We start from the raw sequence: 6,000 nt of genomic DNA, 5'->3' as shown, positions 1-6,000 counted from the left end.
GAGATCTCGTGGGGTCATTTAAAAAAGCCTCAAAGATTGGCCTCAAAAACTATTCTTGGGCTGGGGTGTGGCTCAGTGGTGGAGCACTTGCCTCACCCGTGTGGGGCCCTGGTTTCCATCCTCGGCACCACATAAAATAAATAAAGGTATTGTGTTTATCTACAAGTAATTAAAAAATGTAAAAAAAAAAAAAACTATTCCAGCCTGAGTTTAATGGGATCAGATTGCTGAGCCATTTATTATCCCTTGGGACATTGTCAATAGACCATCTGGGAGCAAGAGCTGGCTTTAGAAAGAAAGAAAGAAAAAAGAGAAAAAAGAAAACAACATAGTAATCATTGGTAATCAGGGGAGCTAATGGCCTAGAAATCACTGCAAAATAAGGAAAGCAATTTAATGCAGAGAGTAGGGAAATTTCAGAGAGCCCAGCTAAACTGTGGCCTGACAGAGACTATGTGCATGTCTGGCACCTGTACCTGTGACACTAAAGATATTATCCCTGAAGAAGAAACAGACTTCATTAAAATAGGTGTAATGGAAAAGAGTCAACAGGACTTCTCATCAAACACAACAATCAATTTTAGGTGGCTTATAGACCACTTTATGAAAAGCAAATAAAATAATTCTAGAAGATAATACAAGAGCATATCTACCTGATTTTGGAATAATATTTGTGCTGTGGATTGAGCCTAGGGCTTTGTGTTCTTCTACTGAGTTACACCCTGAAAATTTCTTAAGAATAGGGCCAGGCATGGTGGCACAACACCTGTAATCCTAGTGACTCAGGAGGCTGAGGCTGGAAGATTGCAAGTTGGAGGCCAGCCTCAGCAATTTAGCAAGTCCCTACGCAACTTAGCAGAACCCTGTCTCAAAAAGAAAAAAATGGGCTGGGGATGCAATTCCAATCAAAATCCCAATGCAATTCCTCATAGAAATATAAAAGCAATCATGAAATTCATCTGGAAAAATAAGAGACCCAGGATAGCCAAAGTAATCCTTAGCAAGAACTGTGAAGCAGGTGGCATCACTATAATATATATATAATCTTAAACTATACTACAGAGCAATAGTAACAAAACAGCATGGTAGGGGCTGGGGACGTGGGTCAAGTGGTAGCGCGCTTGCCTGGCATGCGTGCGGCCCGGGTTCTATCCTCAGCACCACATACAAAACAAAGATGTTGTGTCCGCCGATAACTAAAAAATAAATATTAAAATTCTCTCTCTCTCTCTCTCTCTCTCTCTCTCTCTCTCTCTCTCCCTCCACTCTCTCTCTTTAAAAAAACAAACAAACAAACAACAACAAAAAAAAAAACCAGCATGGTATTGGCACCAAATAGACTTGTAGATCAGTGGTGCAGAATAGAGGACACAGAGACAAATCCACATAAATACAGTTGTTTCATACTAGACAAAGACACCAAAAACATATATTGGAGAAAAGATAGCCTCTTCAACAAATGGTGCTGGGAAAACTGGAAATCCATATACAGCAAAATGAAATTAAATCCCTAACTCTTACCATGCACAAAACTCAAAGTGGATCAAGGACCTAGGAATAAGAGACCCTGCACTAATAGAAGAAAAAGTAGCCCCAAATCTCCATCATGTTGGATTAGGCCCCAACTTCCTTAACAAGATTCCTAAAGTGCAAGAAATAAAATCAAGAATCAATAAATGGGATGAATTCAGGGGCTGGGGTTGTGGCTCAGTGGGAGAGTGTTCACCTCACACATGTGAAACACTGGGTTCCATCCTCAGCACCACATAAAAATAAATAAATAAAATAAAGATATTGTATCCACCTATAACTAAAATTTTTTTTTAAATAAATGGTATGTATTCAAACTGAAAAGCTTCTTCTCAGCAAAAGAAACAATCAGTGAGGTGAAGAGAGAGCCTACACACATCAGCTAGAGCACTAATCTCCAGGATATATAAAGAACTCAAAAAACTTAACACCAAAAAAAAATTAACCCAATCAATAAGTGGGCTAGGAACTGAACAGACACTTCTCAGAAGAAGATATATAATTGATTAACAAATATATGAAAAAATGTTTATATCTCTAGCAATTAGAGAGATGCAAATCAAAACTACTCTAAGATTTCATCTCACTCCAGTCAGAATGGCAGCTATTAAGAATACAAGCAGGGGGGCTGGGGATGTGGCTCAAGCGGTAGCGCGCTCGCCTGGCATGCGTGCGGCCCGGGTTCAATCCTCAGCACCACATACAAAGATGTTTCTGCCGAAAACTAAAAAATAAATATTAAAAAATTCTCTCTAAAAAAATTTTTTTAAAAAAAGAATACAAGCAATGATAAGTGTTGATGAGGATGTGGGGGAAAAGGCACACTCATACATTGCTGGTGGGACTGCAAATTGGTGCAACCAATCTGAAAAGCAATATGGAGATTTCTTTAAAAACTTGGAGTGGAACCACCATTTGAACCAGCTATCCCACTCCTCAGTTTATACCCAAAGTACTTAAAAACAGCATTCTACAGTGATACAGCCATATCAATGTTTATAGCAGCACAAAATAAAATTGGCTGGGGATGTGGCTCAGTAGTTAAGTGCCCCTGGGTTCAATCCCCGGTACCAATAAATAAATAAAAATAAAAAGGGGCTGAGGTTGTAGCTTAGTGCTTTTTGGTACCAGAGATTGAACTCAGGGGCACTTGACCACTGAGCCTCATGCCCAGTCCTATTTTGTATTTTATTCAGAGACAGGGCTCACTGAGTTGCTAACTGCCTCACTTTTGCTGAGGCTGGCTTTGAACTTGCAATCCTCCTGCCTTAGCCTCCCAAACCGTTAAGGATTACAGGCATGTGCCACTGTGCCTGGCTAAGGTAATGTTTTACTGTAATTATCTGGCTTTTTTTTTGAATTTTTGAATTTTTTTTTTTTTAGTTTTTGGTGGACACAACATCTTTATTCTATTTGTATGTGGTGCTGAGGATCGAACCCAGCACCCCTCGCATGCCAGGCGAGCGTGCTACCGCTTGAGCCACATCCCCAGCCCCATTATCTGGCTTTTAAATAGCTTTCTGTATTATTGTATAATCTTGCAGTTGGAGTTGGTCTGTCAAAGGTAAAGTAAGTGGAAAAAATTTGTATGTGCAGGTTTGTCTATTTTAAAGTTTCCCATCTGTCAGCTCTGATTTCTGTGATCCTCTCTTGTCTGTGAAGGGAAAGTGAGGAACAAGAGATGGGTAAGAGAGAAATGAAAGACGGAGACCAGGCAGAGATACATATGAGAGTTTATTTGTCAAAGCTGACAAATAAAGGCCCTCTCTCTATAAATGGAGAGAGGCAAAACAGGCTTGAGTTCTGGGACTTTTAGGGGGGTCTCAGGAATCAGAGCTGGTGTGGTCCTAATGCGGGCAGTTAAGGGTTGTGTTGGTGTGAGGGAATGGTGAACCTTTCTCAGAAAGGCCCTTGGGTGGGAAAGTGAAACTTTTTTCCTTAAAATGGGGGCTGTCACTTAAGATGGCCATCCAGATGCTAAGCAAGGACCTTATATTCCCCACTTTTTTATTGGGCCCCTTAGGGAACAGGAACATAGGTCAATCTTCTATAACTACTTTCTGCTGGGAAGGGGCAGCATTTGAATCCCTTATTAGGGGCACCGGATGTCATTGGAATGATGCCGGAGGTTGAGTGGTGGTGGAATGCTGTCCTGGTGCCCCAAATTTTGGTGAGGGATTGGTATTCCTGTAACAAAAGCTGGTTTATAGTTTAATTAGAGATTTTTTGGATCTGGTCGTGAACCAATCTAATGACACGGGGCGGGGGGTGGGAGGGTAGCGTTAAGAGAAGGCCTATGACAAGGAGAGGGGTCAGGAAAGGAAGTGCCCACTGGAGGTGGGGGTCACTTAGCTGCCATCCTTCAGTAGAGGAGAGCTGCTGTTTCCAGTGTTCAAGGTCCTGTTGGAGTTGTTTTATCTTGTCCTTTACCATACCAGACTGATTGACATCAAAGTAGCCTTTCTTCTGTAGGTACAAAGTCTGCCTTTTTTTGGCCATAAGAAGATCAAGACCACTTGGATTCTGCAGAACCACAGCAGCTAAAGAATCAAGCTGGGATTGTATGGTTAGTATAATTTGAGCAAGTTGCTGTTGAGAAACTGATGTGACTCCATTTTTGAGAAACCAGCTTCTACCTCAGAGCAAAGCCTGTCCAAAGAAGAGGGCATGACCCTTGTCCTTGTAAAAACACACGGAGCACTCCTAGGCACATACCCACCCTGCTGAGTTGTTTATCTACAAATAACAGAAGAGATCTGCTGAGCCAGGTGTCCCTGACTCAGTCAGGCTAGGTGAGGACCCATAGCAACTTCCTAGCAGCCACCAATCAGCATGAGACAGGGAAAATACCTGGATGCCAGATGACCCCCCAGTAGTTTATGGTGGTTGATAACGTGTTGGGAAACCATGTAGTTCAGCACGAACACCCCTTGTGGCTTAAACAAATCAGTTCAAACAAATCCCCCTCTTGTAGTAACCAATCACCCCTACCCAACTTGTTCCCGCCAGTGAATGTGCTAATCAATGTTAAGAGTTGTTGTTTGATTTTTCCCGTGGTGTGTGATGATTTGCTAAGGGATGCTATAATGTATGTGAAGTCCCTGCCTTCCCCAAAGAGTGTATAAAACTGCTGCAAACCCTGGGCTCAGGGCCTCTCAGCGTCACCAGTTGCTGTGTGTGCACTCGGAGGACGGAGCTAGCTCGCAATAAACACCTCTTTGCTGCTTACATCTTGGTCTCTGGTGGTCTTTTGTGGGTCCCGAACTCAAGCTTAAGCACTGTAAGTCTCCTAGAAATTGGAATGGAAACTCCTGGTAACGGTCCCTAGGAGGTGAGTGCAGAATAAGGGAGGAGGGCAAAAATGAAAAGGGGAAGGATAGTACTCATGGTTCTGCAGTGTCCTCGTGGTCCTCAGAGATGAAGGAAGATGGGGATTCAGGCCTTGGAGAAACACAGCTTGAGAGGGCCTGTGGGTGTCACTGTATAAAAGGGCAGAAAAAAACATTTTAGATGGGAGTTATAATCCCAATGTGGATGCCCTCAAGGCGGGCCACCAAGGGAGTGGTAAGAATGACCCAATAGGGTCCAGTCCATTTTGTGGAGAGTTGAGAGGAAAAGGGGGGCTTGTTGGGGGAGGAGGTTAGAAGTACCAGGTCACCAGGAGACAGAGTAGGAGAAGGAGAAGAAGCAGAACTAAGCTTTTCCAGAACAGCATTACTGTATTGCCAAAGAAGGTTCCTAATGAATGCAAGAAGGGGCCAGAAAAGACGAGCAGCAAGGGGTACTAGAAAATCAGGGGGTGGTGAGCTGAGCAGGGAGATAGGCTGTCCATATGGAATCTCAAAAGGGAAGATGTTGAGTGACTTCTCTGGGAGGGCTTATAACCTAAGAAGAGCCAAGGGAAGGAGTTTAGTTGAATCTAAATGTAATTCAAGAGATAGTTTAGAGAGAATGTTCTTCAAGGTCCCATGGGTGGGTACGTTCCACCTTGCAAGAAGACTGGGGATTTAGGGGATATGAAAATGCCGGGAGATGTTGAGTGCCTTAGCTACAGACCATGAAACATGGAAAGTAAATTCAGGACCATTATCAGACTGGAGCGAGGAGGGGAGGCTGAATCGAGGAAGAATGTGTTTAACCAGGATGTTGGCCACATTTATTGATGGTAGGAAAAGTCTCAACCCATCCCAAGAAGGTGTCAACAAGTACCAAGAGAAATCTGTACCACTTGACCAGGGGCATATGGGTGAAATCCAGCTGCCAATCAGAGCAAGGAAGATGTCCTCTTGCCTGGTGTAAAAGGAAGGCAGGTGGGTGGAGATCGGAGGTGGGATTGACTTTTTGGCAGATTTCACAGGAGGCAGAGAGGGTAGAGAGGAATTGTAGGTCCTCTGGAGAGAGTTTAAGGTGGGACTTGAGAAATTGTTTTAAAGATGTGGTGTTAGGGTGAAAGAGGTTGTGAAGGAAGGT

Source organism: Urocitellus parryii, chromosome X (genome assembly GCF_045843805.1).
Source record: "Urocitellus parryii isolate mUroPar1 chromosome X, mUroPar1.hap1, whole genome shotgun sequence".
Lineage (NCBI taxonomy): Eukaryota > Metazoa > Chordata > Mammalia > Rodentia > Sciuridae > Urocitellus > Urocitellus parryii.
Note: the sequence above shows the minus strand (reverse complement) of the source record.